The sequence below is a fragment of the Erpetoichthys calabaricus genome, chromosome 3 (assembly GCF_900747795.2).
Source record: "Erpetoichthys calabaricus chromosome 3, fErpCal1.3, whole genome shotgun sequence".
Lineage (NCBI taxonomy): Eukaryota > Metazoa > Chordata > Cladistia > Polypteriformes > Polypteridae > Erpetoichthys > Erpetoichthys calabaricus.
Genome location: NC_041396.2, coordinates 162,239,982 through 162,258,342, shown reverse-complemented (window position 1 = coordinate 162,258,342; position 18,361 = coordinate 162,239,982).

Sequence of the window (18,361 nt, the reverse complement as noted above, 5' to 3'; positions counted from 1 at the left end):
TGCTCTTAAGTTAAAATTGAAACAGTAAACTAAGTTGTACTTGATATCACACCAGAATGTTTCTCTGTTGTAATGCTGCATTAACATGCTCTTAGACTGTTTGAAACTCTGGGTTGTGACATTTCACCTTTCCACTTCATTACGCTCACATCGGTTTCCAGTTAGACATCGGAAACTATTAATTTTTTACTTGATCTGCAAAAAAAAAAAATAAAGATAAACAATGGTTGATGAGTTGTAATTCCGAGTTCTTTGAGCGTTCACGTGCTATTTCCATCTCAACATCAGCATAAGATAGACAAGTTTGTAAACTGCCTGTGCTTTTCAACAGGACAGTTTGAAATTTCAAAAAGGTATACAAAAGCTTTATTCAAGATATCACAATGAAAATTAAACAAATTTCCTTGAAGAATAAGGGTGCCAAATTTGAACAAAATCAGTCAACTGGGACCCATCTTGTTTCATGTGGATGTGGCTGTTGCATCAGTTGATTTTTGTATTGTATGTTAACCCACCTAAAATTGTACAGAGAATTGTTAAAATGAAATGTTAAATACAACCTTATAAAAATACAAATATCTAAAAATATGTGTTTTCTTTTTGTTTATTTATATTAAATTCAAAGTGAATTGCTTAAATGCCAGCTTGATTTTATACAGGTAAATTATTTGAATTTTTTTCAAACTGCCTGGTATACAATGTTGCTTGCAGCTTTCTGCCTATTTATTCAAATCAATATCTCATAAATCAACGTCTCATGGTATGTACATAGTTATCCTCTTAACTTTTACAGTATAAAATAATGAAAAAAATAATTTTAATAAAAAGCAATTCCTTATTTGAAATAACAACTCCACATTCAAGTAGTTTCAACAATGTAGGCATCCAGATGGCAATGGATCAGGATAAATGTGACAAAAAATATGGGCCAAGCGCTTTTCCAAGCCCACACAGCAAGACATTTTCTAAAGCGGGATTCATCCAGAAATTCTGTTCACTCGAATAATACTTTATAAGATGATCTATAACAGTTGATTTGTACATTTGTTTTACATTATATGTGCAAATATTCAACTTAAAATCATTATGTATTTTATATTTTGCATTACAATAAATCTTTGTCAAAAAGAAAATATTAATTTCAGTTGTGTATTTAATTGCTTCTGGCTAGATATAATTTATTCCAGGCATCCTACTGGTACAGTGGTGTATGCTGCTTTCTCGTAGCTCTAGGCTCCTGAGTATGATCCCCTGTCATGTCACTACAGTATGTGAAATGTATTTATATTTGGCTTCTGTCCATGAGGGTTCTCTCTGAGTACTCAGGTGTCCTCCTGCACCTTTCTAGACATAATGGTCAGTTTTTTTTCTAATTATTACCAGATCTGTATATTCTTTAACTTAAAAAAATAAGATATTTCTTGTCAGTCAATGATTTCTGAGATTCCTCTTTACTTTCAAAGGTGCCAGCTTGAAACATTAATCTGTGTGAGACATGCTATTGTAACCCCCCAAACTACCCCCATACATACTACTGCTTAGATTAGCACACAGAAAGACACACTTTGTGTTAAGTATTCATTCAATACATTTTAGGAAATAGTGCAATTTATGTTACTAATAAAGGAGATACAGTATAAAATATAGTAATGAATTTTCAAGGAAAGCATATGCACATTTGTGAATCACTTCTGTAACAGCTGGTCTGAGAGAAACACTGAAGATGAGCAGAATACCAAATAAAGTGCATTTGTTTTATTTTGCATAAAATATAATTGAATTTGTTAGGTTGTTGGCACTATGCTAGTATTTCAGATAATAAATAAATAATGAATACTTAAGTGAATATAAATTCAATGAGTCAAATAAAAATTCTGACACATTTCACACAAAAAAGTAAAAAAAGCAACTTTATTACTCATAAGGTTATTCATCTTCCTGAGCTGAAGTAATTTGAATTTATGATATTGTCATTATTCCATCCATTAGTCCTTAATATTCTACCATCTAGCATCTCTTCAGTCTGCAAAGGAACTGCTTGCACATTCTAAAGAGATCCTTGTCAGTTCGACTTGAAATTGACTCTATGTGCATGAATGATGGTAGAAATAATATTAATACTCCTGACTGACTTCTGTGATAAACAAAAACCCACCACACATATTCTCCCACTGCTGCTGCAATAGGCTCCAGCTCTCTGTAACCTTAAAATGGATAAACAGATGAGATAAAGGATAGATGGATAAATGAAAAAAGCTTTCAGAACCTGCCCCACCAGAGAGTAATTTCCCAAAACAAAACAAAGATTTACAACAGTGAGGAAAAAAAAGTATGCTTTGCTATGTCCGCTTTGTAGAATGGTTCATGTATTCATTTTCTGAGCTCACTCATTCCAATACAGGCACACATAAGGTTTGAAAATTAAAGAACGGCAAACTAATGGGCTGTAAGCTACAGTGGAGTTTTCAGAAATGGTTTCTTTCTCAATTAACCTAACTTGCATACTGTATCTCTATGATGTGGTTGGAAAACTGGAGTACCTCGGTAAAAACCCACGCAAACATGCAGACCCTACACATAAAATGACCAGGCACAGGACTCACACTATGGATTCCAAATCCACAAAGAGGCACCGCTATTCACTGCAACCCTCAAAAATGACAATATCACTTCAAGATTTAATGAATCTAAAGGTTTTTTTCTAGAAGCAGTAAGTAATGAAATTTATTTTTTGTTATGGTTGTAAATTATAGAACCAAAAGCACCGCTACCACATAACACAATTTTTTTTTACTAAGCGTTAAGTACATTTCTTTGGTGGTGGAATATAAATGGATGGCTGGTATTTGTGTACCAAGCCAAAAAATGTATTAATCTTGAAAAATATCTTTTACATTGTATAAGAGGTGACCAGGCAGGCTGACAATTCAGAAAAGTCAAGAACGGTTGGGGTACGAGTAACCCTGTTTAATTATAAACTCAAAAGACAGCCAATAACAGCTCAATCAAAAACAGATTTGCCCAATGGCAAACGTTGTGGTTGGCAGTTCTGTCCTCTTGGTTAGTCAGCTTAACATCTAGCACCACATTCCAGGAATCGGCTGTCCTTATATGCTTGGGACCAAAAGGGGTGGGGTTTTCCCATTTGGTGGACGGGGTCAGTCTTCTCTCTTGGGCGCTTCTTCTTGTCTGTGGAGGAGGTAGGAGAAGATAATGTTAGCGTTAGCATCTCCTCTTGTTCAGGTGTGGTATTGCTTACTTCATCAGAGCCAGGAAGGTGGTCCTCAAACATATATTGCAGCTGCTTATTGTTTTCCTAAAATATTTGTGTCCCTAGTGGTTTGGATAAAGTTTGGAATGTAATGGATGTATTCTTGAATGTTGCTGGACATTTTGTAAACTGAAAAAGATTCTAAGGAATTGCAGTAGTACTGAAAAAAATCAAATTCACCCAGGTTATCTAAGTGTAAAATAGCGCTGCATTTAAACTGTATTATCTGCAGGTCATAGTGTGGCCACAGCTTAAGAGGTAATTAAGGAGATGGGTGTGCACCGGTGGATGAGCTACCCTTTAAGCATGGCTGGGAAACTAAGAAAGTTCAAGCAGATGAAGGGATTTCCAGTGGACCAAAGAAAACCTTTAAAGGTGGCTCAACAAAAGGATAAACAAATTGCTTATCTTCAGAGGTTTGTCTACCATTTTTTTCCTGTCTGTAGTTGTATTTGGCATTTGACAATTAAAGAAATAATATTGTTTGCTTAGGAAGATAAAAAAATGATTTATTCTATCGCACCTATAATTAAATTGTCATAAAAACTAAACTATGCCATATACTCAAACTACAAATGGCTATAAACAGGAAAATGATAGCAAAGTGTATTTTAAGGGTGAACGAACATGCAATATAGTACCATATAACAAAAAATCAATGCAGGCACAACATCTACTAATTTACTGAAACTACTTTTTCTATTACTGAGTCATCAAAAGTCAGAGGCTATCCCAGTAGCTTCAGGAAAAAGGCAGAAGACCCTTTTTGTTTTTTTGAACCTAGAAAGACATATTCATAAAATACTTTCCAGCCTGTTTACAGTTTATCCATTATCCATAATTTTTTGTGATCGATTTTTTAATTTGAATTCAGAAAAAACAATTAACAAATTGTTGACAGGACATTTCCATAGAGAAAACTTGAAATGAGAACAACCCCCCCACTGGCACCCCTACCAAATTTACCCCACCCTGGAGCTATATAAAAAGGGTTGAGTAAAATTAGAATTTATAACACACTCGAGTTGCTGACAGTCTTGGAGGCCCACACGCCTGGCAGAAGAAAGGAAACTACCAAAATTATACCTATTTACTGTCTTGATAGTTACATTTGTGGTCAAATGTCGGGCAAGGATCGGATAATTTAAACTGGTAATCTTTTGCTATGATTCAAGGCCTAAAACTAAACTTGAAGTTATAAATTATTCTTATGTCAGATACCTTTTATTTAGATGCTTAAAGAAATTGATAACCTTCACCCTTTAGTAAAATGGCTTGGTTGGTTTCCTGTCTCCACCCCCCTACTAGGTGCTGCAAAATGACTGATGCCATCACAGAATTTCAAAACTTAATTAAGATGTGGTACCATGTTAGCCATTATGGATGCAATGAAAAGTCAAGCAAAATGACACCTTTTATTGCCTAACTGAACAGATTACAATATGCACGCTTTCGACAAGTTGCCCAATGAAGGGGCCTAAGCTGCCTCGAAAGCTTGAATATTGTAATCTGTTCAGTTATTCAATAAAAAGTGTAATTTTGCTTGACTTCTCAAAACTTTATTAACAAAGGATCATAATAAGTGACATTAGACGGTGTCATGCATGCACATCAAAGGATCTCCTTGCTGGTTCATTCGACGTAGATAGTAACCCACAGGGGCAAGAGGGAGCACTGTCTCCTTTTTTCCCTGCAGTTTCCAGAAACCTCCCAATGAGGGAAATTAGCTCCACCTCTTCCAGTCCTTCCATCATAAAAAGCCCGGCTGACTCCACTGAGTTGTCTTTTTGAGACCGGTTCCAGATGAGTGAGAGCTCTACGGAAAACCTCCATATGTTGCTACAGCTAAAGTTAAAGCTGATTTATTTTCTGTTTTGTACCCTGCGGGGTTATATTAGCTATTGCCAGAAGGCACTTGTTTAAGCTTATAGAAGAAAATCAGGGAATTAAACAGGAGTTCCTGGTCGGTGTCCCAAATATTTTTTGTTTGTTCCGGTTCTGTTTGGAACTGGAACAGCTCACAACAGATTCAAACACTTGTACATGTCTGCAGAAACTGACATTCCAGATGAAGAATTGGATCATCTAGAGTAATATTCGTATAGTAATAAAAACACAATAACAAGAATAAACCATAAACAGCTGGAGATTGAAGTGGTTCCCCATTGTCCATGTAAAGTGCTGTAATTAGGTTAGAAAAATGCTACATAAATGTAATTTATTATTATTATTATTATTATTATAAGCAAAAGAATCAAATTTCCATTATTGATACTTGTTATAGTTTAGCCTAAACGCAAAGGTAAACGTAAAATTGTGCCCACGATACAGTAGCTAAATTGTTTGGAAAATGAAAGTCTGCTAAATTTATAGTACAGAATGACTACTGCTGTATATCATGTTTAACATCATCACATGACTACAGAAGAGGAAATATCTGTATAATTGAAATACTTAAAATGCATAAAGCAAGAACAGGAGAAGCTATAGGACATATTTTTCAGTTCCCACTCGACAATTTCTAGTCACCACAATTTCCAAAGTTTGCGCTGAGAGCTGGCCATCGGAAACAGCAAACTAAACAATGGTAAAAGTTAAACACTACAGGTATTACAGTCATTCTCTTCATGGCAAGTGTTTTTATCAGCCGTATTTCCATTCACATGCTTTAGTACATTGTTATTAAAGTTAAAATGTCCAGCTTTCAGATCTATTATTCAGCTTTTGTGGTGCAAATGCAAACTACAGGCAGTAGTTTGTAATTAGCTTAGTATCTTGAAATGCTAGGACACTATTTGGACTAAAATGTTTCAGGCGTTGAATTTGGATTTCTTAAACCGTTCATATGAATTGCGCACTCTTTTAAGTGATGTGCTGGACTTCATCATCATCACAGCATATGAACTGACTGCACCCACTTACTAAGGTGAGGGCAATCGTTTTTAGAAGCCATGGGTAATCTAACTCCAATAGTTTCTAGTTTCAGCTTTGCCTAAAACTGAGATAAGGCTACTGTATTTCACTGATTTTTGCTTCCTTGACATCTCATTTTGAATTATGAACATGTTTGTTTCAACTTAAGATTGCACAAAGGTATTAAATGTACAGACATCTTAGTGAAGCATTAAATTGTTCTCAAACTTATTTGGCAGAATACGTCTTCAGTTGGGGATTTGCCAGGTTCGATGTCAAGGAGGGGTTTAGGCTTGAGATTGGAGATAAGAGGAAAGAAATGCTCACAAATTGTACAGGAAGCTTTATCACATCCTAAAAAAGAAGCAATTGATATAGTGGCTGTCTTTCATTTTGAACCTTTCATCTCTTTCAGGTAAACAATGTTGTAGCTTAAGGCTACACAGATAAATTCCAATACAATATTTGTTTTTAAATACAGTACATTTAATATACATATGAAATATACCAATGGTTACCCCATGTAATGCAGGTAGGGCTTTATGTACTGATCTCAGTCTTTGAAGCCGGTACACCTTTAGTTATTTTTTTATGATATAATTTTAAAAATCAAGGGTAAAAAAGTAGATACCTGCATTTATGAGTACTTGCATAATTGCAGAAATTAATGTCTCTTTTTATATTTTTGTATGGAAGTGTATGTATATAGCCATTTTAATCCTCACAGGCTTTGTATATTAAGTCTAATTTATATATTTAATGGCTAATATTTTATTTTGATTTAATTTTTAAGTCTGAAAGCTGTCTTCTAGGCATACTGTTAGAAGAAAAGGGCAGCCATATAGATGGAAATAGGGATGCATGTGACCTTTAAAGTTTTGTCATTGTGCTTTATATTTAACCAGTAAAACTTACTGACTTCACACCCATGGCAGATTTTGAACTTTGGCCGTCACTTTTGAAAGTAAGCATTGTGTAGGCCACATTTATCTTTTAACCGTGTCATTCTCATTTCTCTAAAAGCTGTGCCACTTGTTCTTTTCAAAACATGCTAGACATAGCAAATCGCTACATAGCAACAGGGCTTAACTGTAAAGGCGTCTGCTGAATTCTCTGGCCTCTCTTTTGTTTTGTAATACTAATTTTAAATTTGCCAGGCTGAAATGAGATTTTGCATTATTAAAAATTTAAAAGCATTATCATTTCTTATTGCTCTAAGGTCATGAAAGATAAAAAAAAAAAGAATTACAATGATGAAGTAATATAAATAGGCACACATTTAATATCATTTTATGATTTTATGGCAAGGTCTCATCCCATCTCATTTTCTCTTTGAGACAGTTTTTTTTTTATTGGCATCCAAGGACCCGGAGTGTATTTTTGCATGTTGTACATTTCCATGAGTTACAATACAAGCATAACGTACAAGAATCACCTCATTTAGCTTTTTCACTTTTTTAACCTAACCTTCCCAAATAGTTTAGAAATGTATACACTTGATATCACTTAGCATATGTGGCTATGCTTTCTGATATTGCATATTTATTACATGCGTGTGTTATTATACATTTTAAAGAAGTGCAAACTATATTTGAATTACTAAAGGATAAGAGGGACTGCCATATTAATCCACTTGATCCTTTGCTTTCTTTTAAAATGTTGCAATTTATCCCATAGGAAAATTTTACTGCTCAAAGGTTGATCTTTGATGGCTCATGAGACTTAAAGAGATTCTCATTTATGTTTCATTTAAGAATCAACTTTGTCACGGATGTTTCTACTACAATAGCTTTAGACATGAAATATAACTGAGGTAAAAGGAGTCGACGTAGATTTGAAAAACATATTATATTTTGTGAGGTTTCATTCTAGTCTTGTTTGAATCTCTTCCAAGACTTTATATTTTTTACTCATTACTAGGAGGCTTTGCCCCCTGCTCGCTTTGCTCGTCAACCCCCTCGCCTGCACTATGCACCAGAAACTTCGCGTCTCTGCCACTCACAAACAACTAAACTTTTAATTCTCATGGATAGGCCTCTTCATTGGGAAGAAACACTACTTTTCTCTGATGACAATAGCATTCACACAAATTAGAAATGATTGAACTGTGTGTGTCCTGCGGTGGGTTGGCACCCTGCCCGGGATTGGTTCCTGCCTTGTGCCCTGTGTTGGCTCCAGCAGACCTCCATGGCCCTGTGTGCGGATTCAGCGGGTTGGATAATGGATGGATGGATGGATGGATGAACTGTGTGCGTGGTTGTAAATGTTTTAGATGTGGGCAGGACTTTTCCAAATCTCTTTGCATAAAGTCTTGTCTCACGGGGCTTGAAATTTTCTCTCGCGGGATTTCACTTTCACCAAACAACCAATCTTTTAATTCTCGCGGATACGCCTCTTCATTGGGAAGAAAAATTACTTTTCTCTGATGGCAACACAAATTAGACAATCTACAAGTCTCTGACTTAAAGTTTAAATCTGAACAATACATTCGATCTCTTTTCGCTGTTCCGTTATTTCACCAAGTAATAATTTCCATTTGTTTGCGCTAATGCAATTTTTATCATTTTTTTTTGAAACTTTCAAATTTTCGTACCTCCATTATCTCTAACCTGCTCTGCATGTGTATCGCGCCAGCGTTTTTGAATTCTTTACGATGTTCTACTTTGTCATCTATTCTTTGTCTTTTATTTTCAGCCTCAGGTGTGGTTAAATCTCTTGGCACAAAGTCTCATCTCACGGGACATGAAAGTGTCTCTCTTCAAAAGATCACGTCTCGTTACAGGATAAAAAGTCTCATCTCCCAACTGTTTTTTATTATAATAGAGAGATTGGACTGATGTCCTCATCCAAGGAGACTTAAAACATCTCCGATATGATCAACTACATTTCTTTTTCCAATTGGAGCACAGGCAGATGAAGTGACATGCTTGTGGTCACCCAGTGTCAGTAGCGGGATTTGAACTCACAGCCTCAAGGTTTGAAGTCCAAAGTCTTAACTTAGCAAAGTCTTTCTTCGTTCTTGAGTCAGGATCTAATTGGAACACAGCAATATAAATTAAAACAATTAATAGCATTACTGGAATGCACAGTTTTGTAACCATAGTAAAGCCTTTTATTACCACAAAAAACTGTCCATACACTTCACTGTATGTTACTGAGCACATAGTGCAGATACTTTCAAGACACTACTTGGAAAATCTGAGCCCATTGTGTGACTTTGCTGAGATCTCTGCTGAAACTGAAGAGGAAACACTTGTGAGAACAGCGGGGTATTTTTTTCTCAAGAGAAAAATCTGAGAAGGATGAGACAAAAGAAAATGTCTCCTCTATTTTGTTTCTTTCTGATCTCATTGTGGTCTAGGAGAAACTGAAAAGATACTAAGGGGATCTAATTTTTTGATTTTTATGCCCATGTGATTGATGATCATTTTGTAGCAAATGTTTACCATTCTTAATTTCCAAGTAAAAAATCTTTTATCAATGTATAGTTAACTTACATTAGCTGTTAATTACTCCTGGAATGTTTTCATTTGTTGATTTGCATATATAATATTTGTACATATAAATAAGAGGCAAACAGTGCCATGGTTGCATGTGGTTGAAAACAAACTGTGGATGAAACAGGGTATAAAAACTTGATACAATTTCTAAAAAAATAATAGCAACCCATCAGCTTATTATAATAGTGGTACCAAATTAAATATATCAGAATGTGCAACTTGTCCTACCTAGCCATGGATGGAGTATGGCACCAGATGACCTAATGAGAGCAAAATCACTCTGAACTTTTGCAATGGACAAAAAGCACAAAGACTATGAAGATTAAATATAACAATTTACCTTGTCTCATTTATTCTAGGTCCCTCTGATTCATATCAGTGGAAGGATTAGAATAACAAAATTCCCATACATTTATGAATACATATGATAACTAGGCAGGTAGGTGGCCTTCAAATGAGTTCAGTAAAGTTTGAATGCTGTAACATATGCAAATATTCTTACCAATTAGATATATTTCTTCATTGGTGCTCTTCACTCTCTCTACTGTGACGCCATCAATGTTGAGTGGGAGATGGACAGCCTTTGTCTTCCTGAAGTCAACAATCAACTCTTTTGTCTTTTCAACATTAAGAGACAGATTATTGTCTTTACACCAAAGTGCCAACCGTTCCACCTCTTCTCTGTACGCCGCATCATCGTCGTTCTCAATGAGTCCCACTACTGTAGTGTTATCGGCGAACTTGATAATGTGGTTTGTGTCAGAGTTGGAGGTGCAATCATGGGTCAACAGCGTGAAGAGTAGCAGGCTCAACACACAACCCTGGGGGGCACCTGTGCTCAGTGTGATGGTGTTAGATCTTTTATTCCCAATCTGTACTGTTTGTGGTCTTTCAGTGAGAAAGTCCAGAATCCAGTTGCAGGTGGAGGTGTTGAGTCCGAGCAGATCCAGCTTACTGATCAGCTGCCTGGGAATGATAGTATTGAATGCTGAGCTGAAATCAATGAACAGCATTCTTACATGTGCATTGCGGTGATCCAGATGTGACAAGATCAGGTGGAATACCATTGAAATTGCATCGTCAGTTGATCGATTTGATTGATATGCAAACTGTAGAGGGTCCAGTTTCGGGGGCAGCTGATTCTTTATGTGACTCAAAACTAACCGCTCAAAGCACTTCATAATGATTGGAGCGGTAGTCATTGAGTTCCGAGGCTGTAGCTGTCTTTGGGACAGGTCTGATGTTGGTGTTTTTAAAACATTGTGTTTTTCCGGATCTGTTGGCGTCTCTATCCGCACGGATAGCATGTAGCCCTGTTAGCTGTATAGCCGCGTCGGAGATATTATCATTCAGCCAGGTTTCCGTGAAGATAAAAACACAGCAGTCTCTTACTTCGCGACGTTTTGCTCTTAGAAGTCGGATATGGTCCAGTTTGTTGTCCAGTGAACGAACGTTTGCCAGAATGATGGACGGAACAGCTGGTCTGGTTGGATTAGCCTTTAGCTTAGCTCGGACACCTCCTCGTTTACCGCGCTTCCGGGTACGCTCACACCGCTTGCGGCGTCTCCTTGCTGGGATGATACCTGTAGGTGATTCGGGGGCGGGTTCACGGAGCAGGCCTAACTCACGGAACTCTTTTGTTAGAGCGTCTTCAGGTAAGTTGTTGGTGTTAAATCTTGAATTGATTTCCAGAAGTGTGACGCGGTTGTATGAGAGTCTTTGTGTGTCTTTCACACACATGATTTATTGACTGTGCGAACAAAATAAATAGTTAAATAGTTAAAAACAGCTAAAATGCACCTTTTTTTTTGAATCCGGAGTAGCCGCTGCGCTCTAGCGCGCCGCCATATCTCACTTACATCCCCAACAGGAGCTTAGGTTAGGTTAGTTGATGATTCTGAATTGTCCTTAGTGTGAGTGTGCCCTATAATGGACTGGCGTCTAGTCTAAGGCTGTTTCCTGCATTTTTGAGAATGAATGGATGAATGAATTTTGCCATAGGTTATATTTTCTTCTGCAACAATATACAAAATATACAAGGTGGACCCAAAAATTCTCAGAATTGTTAAAAAAAAAGTGTTATACAACTTACAGAAATTCCCTTTAAGTCACTGTCAAAATACTCACCTTTCATATGCTATATACTGGTCACAGCTCTTCCTCCATTCCTGGAAATATTTCCTGTACTCAACTTTTGTTGCCCTCTCCAGTGCCCCTTGTGATTTTTTCCTGGTTTTCTAACATGGTAGCAAATCATCTTCCCTTCAGTCTCAATTTTAATTTCTAGAACAAAAAAAAGTCACATGATCTGGCAAATACGAGAGGTGTGATGCAGCAACTTAACTGTTTTTAGTCAAAATCTATTTAAATGATAACACAGTGAATGCAGTGCATCAACATTTCACTCTTCCCAATGCTTTAAGTCATAACAAATAAATTAATTGATCTTCCTAACTATAAAAGTATAAAATTCAAGCAAGAAAAACAAAAGGCTATCTAGATATAAATGAAGTACCCTGTGGCACATAAGCCATTACGTTCAAACTAAATGAACATTTACTCAGTATTAACTTGACACTAAACCAACATCATAGTTTTAGCTGTAGTTTATACTGATTCACTATTTCATAATATACTAGAATGACCTTATGTCCCATTGACAGTGACAGTCCTGATTTTAGGCTATGCATACAGCTAAATAACTGAAAAACATCAGAATGTCCCAGTTTTAACAGGCCACCTATCTAATTATGTTTTTCAGTGCCACGAACATTGCTTTGCCGAAACAAACATCATCACAATATATTTAGAACAGCCCACATTAAACTTTAAGGGGCAATCCCGCTTGACTTAAAAACTTATGTTATATTTGAACAACAACAACAACATTTATTTATATAGCACATTTTCATACAAAAAGTAGCTCAAAGTGCTTTACATAATGAAGAAAAGAAGAATAAAAGACAAATAAGAAATTAAAATAAGACAACCTTAGTTAACATAAAAAGGAGTAAGGTCCGATGGCCAGGGTGGACAGAAAAAACAAAAAAAAAACTCCAGAAGGCTGGAGAAAAAAAATAAAATCTGTAGGGGTTCCAGGCCACGAGACCGCCCAGTCCCCTTTGGGCATTCTACCTAACATAAATGAAATAGTCCTCTTTGTAGTTAGGGTTCTCACGGAGTCACTTGATGCTGATGGTTATACAGACTTCTGCAATATCACAAGGCGAAGCAAGAAGCACACAATAACTCAAGAATAGCAGAATTTACTTGTTTCCACTTCAAGCACTGTGAAGAATGATAAGTGTTCATTTGTGAAAGTGCCTTTTTCCCCAATGCCCTGATTTCTTCTCCAAAGATGACACAAAGCAGGAATTAAACGAATGAGGATGGGCCTTTTCTGTGGGCATATATGCTAGACAAGTTTCTTGGTTTGGAACTTTGAAAATCTGGTTGTCCTGTAGTTTACCATCAGAATGCCACATTCACCATGGTCCCTTACCGTAATAAAGCTTGCCTTTCACTTGTGTTATTCCCTTACATTTGTCATAATTCAATACGTTTTCCAATATATAGCCAGACATGCTCAAGCAAAGAATTAATTAATTCATTTAAAAAGTTTTCTTTTTTGTTAATTTACTTAGGTTATGTTAAGTGGAAATTTCAAAATGTCATTGTATATGAATATCGATGAGAGTGGACCCTCTAATGGACTGTCATATTGAGGCCTGTTTTCAGCTTTTTGTCTTGCCCTGGTAGGATAGTGTCTGACCTTCACAACTCTCAAATGAATTGAGAAAGTTCTGGAACCTACCTAATGAACTTAGTCTATTGACGGCTACAGTGCCTTCATAACCCTGAAACACACCTGAATGTTATACCATACTTCCATTTTCTAACTTACTTAATATTTAATTAACCAGGTAGGTCATCAAATAAACTATTCTTATTTACAATAAGGACTGTAAACATAAAGTAAAACTATTTTGCACCATAAGAGTTAGGGTAGACACTTTAGAGAAAATAGGGGCAGCACAGTGGAAACCAATTTGCATGCGTGGGTTTCCTCCTACTGTCCAAAGATATGCAGGTTAGATGAATTGGCAATACTAAATTGGTCCTGGTACCCTATCCAGGATTTGTTCCTGCCTTGTGCCCTATGCTAGCTGGTTTTAGCTCCAGCTGCCTCCATAACCCTGGTATGGATTTAGTGGGTTAGAAAATGACACGACTTTAGAGAAAATAAGTTTGTTCTGGGCATGAGTATGCTGACTGCAGTCATGGACTCTTCAGATGGTTTCTCACTCTATATTATCCTCTCACAGCAGCACGTTCTTTGTTCAGATGACAACAGTTTGTTATCTACACCCTATGTTTAAGTTTATATGCAGTAAATACATGTAAAGTAAATGAAAGTCTTATGAATGTGCTCTTTATATAAATTATATAGAATTTCTTCACCTTGCTGTGAGGTTTCCAACTCATTTTGTATTTTTATACCCTAGAATGTGAATTTATTGTTAGTTTTTACCTAATGTTGATTCTATAAATATTTTTATAATTTTTGCCACCATTTTGTTTGTTTGCACTCACTGCCATTTTGCATTCCCATTGCTAGGAGAAAATCCCACGTTGTTAAGCATGTATCCTCAGAGGCTATAACCTTGGTCAATGACACGACAGGTTTAAAAGGTCTTTGAAAAGTTTGAAAAGTTTGTCGATTCAAAAAACATCTCTTTCAGTGCCTTTAAACCTATTCATTTTTCTTCTCTTATTTTTGAAGTTGCTTAATTTTTACTTTGATTTTTATGTCATCATTTGCGCTTGGTCTCAGTTTTAAAGTATTCTTTTTTGGTTTTGATCTTTTTTTCTCTGGGTTCTCTTTATTCTCAGATTTTTGTTCTACCTTGCTTAGCATCACAGAAAGGGTGCACAATTTGTGGAAACATAGTAGATGAGAAAAAAAGAAACAAGATGCAATAAGTAGACCTAAACCTTGCAAACAATGAGATAATGTAATAAACAAATTTAAAAAATAAGGATAATAATATACACACTTGAGTGCAAATAAATTGCACCACTGCTTTATGAAGAATGGCAAATAATAGGGGGAACAATCAAGAGATAATAGAAAAAGAATACAATAATATACAAAACAAAGTACAAAAAAATATTGAAAACAAGAGTAGTAGTAGTAACTAACATAAATATTACAACAAACATTAAACCAAAAAGGAATTGTAGAAAGCTTTCAACAAAGAAATGCAATAATGTTAAACAGAGACAAAAACACAAAAATAACACTGGTAATTAGTAAAGAATTAGACATAATCAAATTCAACAGTATAAAAAAATACAAAGTAAAAAAAGAAAAAAAGTACTGGAGAATAGTTAAGGGAGCAATACTTGGAAGAATCCTTCCTAGAGTGTGGTCTTAATAGCAACCAAATCAAGAGGGAAACTGGCACCGTAAAATGCCAATTATTTTTCAAAATCCAGCAAACGTGTTTTGAAGAAACTTTCTCATCAGAGCTTCTAATAAAAAAAATATATTTATGTAATAACTATTTGAAGATATCCATATGGTGCTAAAAGAATGAGTAAACAGGTGGAGTAAACAATGTTAATGTAAGGAATTAAATCACCAATGGTAGCCAAGGGGAATAAACAGAAAGATTTCAATACTTGAACACTAAATCAAAAAAAGAGAAGAAAAATATAAACTTAGTAAAAATGATTGTAATTGTGATTGTAATTGCCCTAATAGTTGAAGACAACAGCAAGAATTGCCTACCTAACGTAGCACCAACTAGAGTATAATGATGAAAGTAATTATGATAAAGGATTTGCTAATAACACTATTGAAAAAAATGGATATATAGAAAATAAAATAACATTGAGTTTAACAAGAGTACCAATGAAAAGAATAAACAAATTGTAAAAATTCACCAAAACTTGCCAGTGTGTTGAAATTGGGATAAAGGCAAATACCTCAACACTAAAATCAGAAGCAAAGGGACTGACTTATTACAGAAAACAAGCAAGGTCAAAGGTCTCATTCAGACCTCTCAATGGATTTAGAGTAGATAATTTATAAACCCAAAATGCTTCTCTATGCAACAATTAGGGCAAAGTGATAATATATACCAGTGTTTTCATATGATGCTTTTTATATGATTACCTTATGCAGAATATGTCAGAGCACAAACAATACAAGTAGTAGGTGTTTTAGTTTTAGGAGGAAATGATAAATCTGTTATTATGCAAAGCTCTCTTAAAAGAGTAATTTGTACATATCTTAGGGTAACCTCTGGAGCGAAACTGTGCCTCCTTAGATGCTTTGATAAACTCACCACTTTCAGAGTAGATATGTCCCAATCAAAAGAAATGTGATAAAGAAAAATTATTAATCAGTGAGCCTGGGTGGAAATTTCAAGCATGTCGTAAAGTGTTATAATCAAAAGGCTTACTGTACAATCAGAATAGGAAAGATTGTTACATGATTTAAATGAAATATCTAATAAAGAAACAGCATGTGTATCAACATTCATACTAATTGTAAGATCAGAGTCACAATTACAAATGTACTTATGAAAGAGATGAAGTGAATGACTATCAGCATCCGAAAATACGAAAACATCCATGAAACATAACCAGGGGCCTCATGTATAATGCTGTGCGTAGAATTCACACTATAACATGGCATAAGAACAAAAGCAGAAATGTTCGTAAGCACAAAAATATCCAGATGCATAAATCTGTGCGAACGCCAACTTCCACGTTCTTCCACTACATAAATCCTGTTCAGCGTGAAAAGTAACGCAGTCGCCTGCTGTCCCACCCCATCTCCTCCCAGAATTATGCCTCTTTGAATATGCAAATCAATATAAATAGCCCTTAAGCTCAGCGTTCTGTGAAAAGGCAATGGCAAAAGCACGGGGGGAAATAGAAGAATTTCAGCGAATACCAAGTGGAGGCAAGGAAAAACGTACTATTTATTGGTTTAAACATTGGTATAAACAACAAAAGGAAGTTGATCGAGTGACATAGAGTGTTGGAGAAACTCGAAAGCTCAAGTTCACAAAGTCGCACAGTGCCCAAAATAAAAAAGAAGTTGTCAGATATCAAAGTTGCCGTGAAAAGGTGAGTCGTAGCCCACTATCTGAGTGTCATATGAAAGCTTATTAGGGTACAGAGAAAAAAAAAAAGGCACGCAGTGAGAAAAAAAGCACGAAATGTCAACTTTAATCTCTAAATTTCCACTTTAACCACGTAGTTTATTTTGTCATTAAAGTAGAACATCATAAACTTCATCTTAAAATCGTTTAATTTACTAGTTTATCAAATCCCATCGTAAATAATGTAGCACATTAAATGCTTTGTTTTTTTGTATATTTGATCTTCTATGTGTGTGAATCACTACGTGCTTCTTAAACTGGCTTTGTCTTCCTCCGACAGGACACAGAATTCATTACATTTGTGATATTACAGCTCTCTGAATAATTACAATACTGATATGTATACTTGATATCATTTTCATGATGACAGGAGTTAAAGCATGTTATTAAACATGGGAACATGGTGGCGCAGTGATTGTTCATGCCTCACGCAGGATGCTTGCTGCGCCGTGCGCGACCTTCGATGAAATAATTTATTGCAGCAGTACTGTCTCTTTCAAACGGACTAACCCCCAATTCCTGTCCTTACTTTTCTTTCTCCAAATACCCAATCGCCACACAATCAGCTCTGTAATAGACGTTATGCCATCTGTAAGCTTAGAACGCAGATTCTTCAAAACTTTTAAGGAACATTGAAGTATCTTCATAGTACATGTTTAATTATTCTATCCTTCCAGTGTCGCACCAGTCCAGGCAAGAATACAGTGCGAGACAGGAACAATCCGTGAACGGAGCGTCACCTCCTTGCTAGCGCTGTGACACTGTGTCCTCACATGTTTATTTACTAACAACTAGTCATTTAGCCCGTTACAATAACGGGCGCTAGAACAGTAGTGCATAAACATTAGTAGGAACAGTCTATATTAAATGGCAAGGGAATTTGACCTCATTCTTTTTGTTGGTCATACTTTTCTTTCTTTCAGCCTTTCTTTTGTTGATGTTTACTTGCTGAGCTGACTGTTCTTCGTGGGCTGCCGCCGTGTATTGTGTGTCTTTAATTTTCTGTGACAGTGATACTGTCTTGTACGTCTGCTGGCTTGTACGTCTGTAATATACCTTTAATTTTCTCTGGCAGTAATACAGGCGTGCGCGTTGGTAATATGCCTTTAATCTCCTCTGACAGTAATACTGGCTTGTATGTGGCTGTAATATGCGTCAATGTATTGTGTACCTTTAATTTCCTCTCGCAGTAATACTGGTTTGTATTTCCGTAAAACACCTGTAACTTTCTCTGACAGTAATATCGCGCATTGCACCGTGCCCCGCACATGCGCATTTCACCAGAAGACACACATACACAGACACCTGGACACACACAGGGATTTTCTTAAAGAGTATGTAGATTATTTAAATTAAGTTAAAGTTTTATCTGTATAATATAATAAACATATTTTGCTGCATTTCATCTTAAAAATGATATCGTCATCATATGTAAAAACGCCCTTTATAAAGTGGTTCAGGTTGTGCAATATTATAAATGTATCGCAAGTTTACATTGA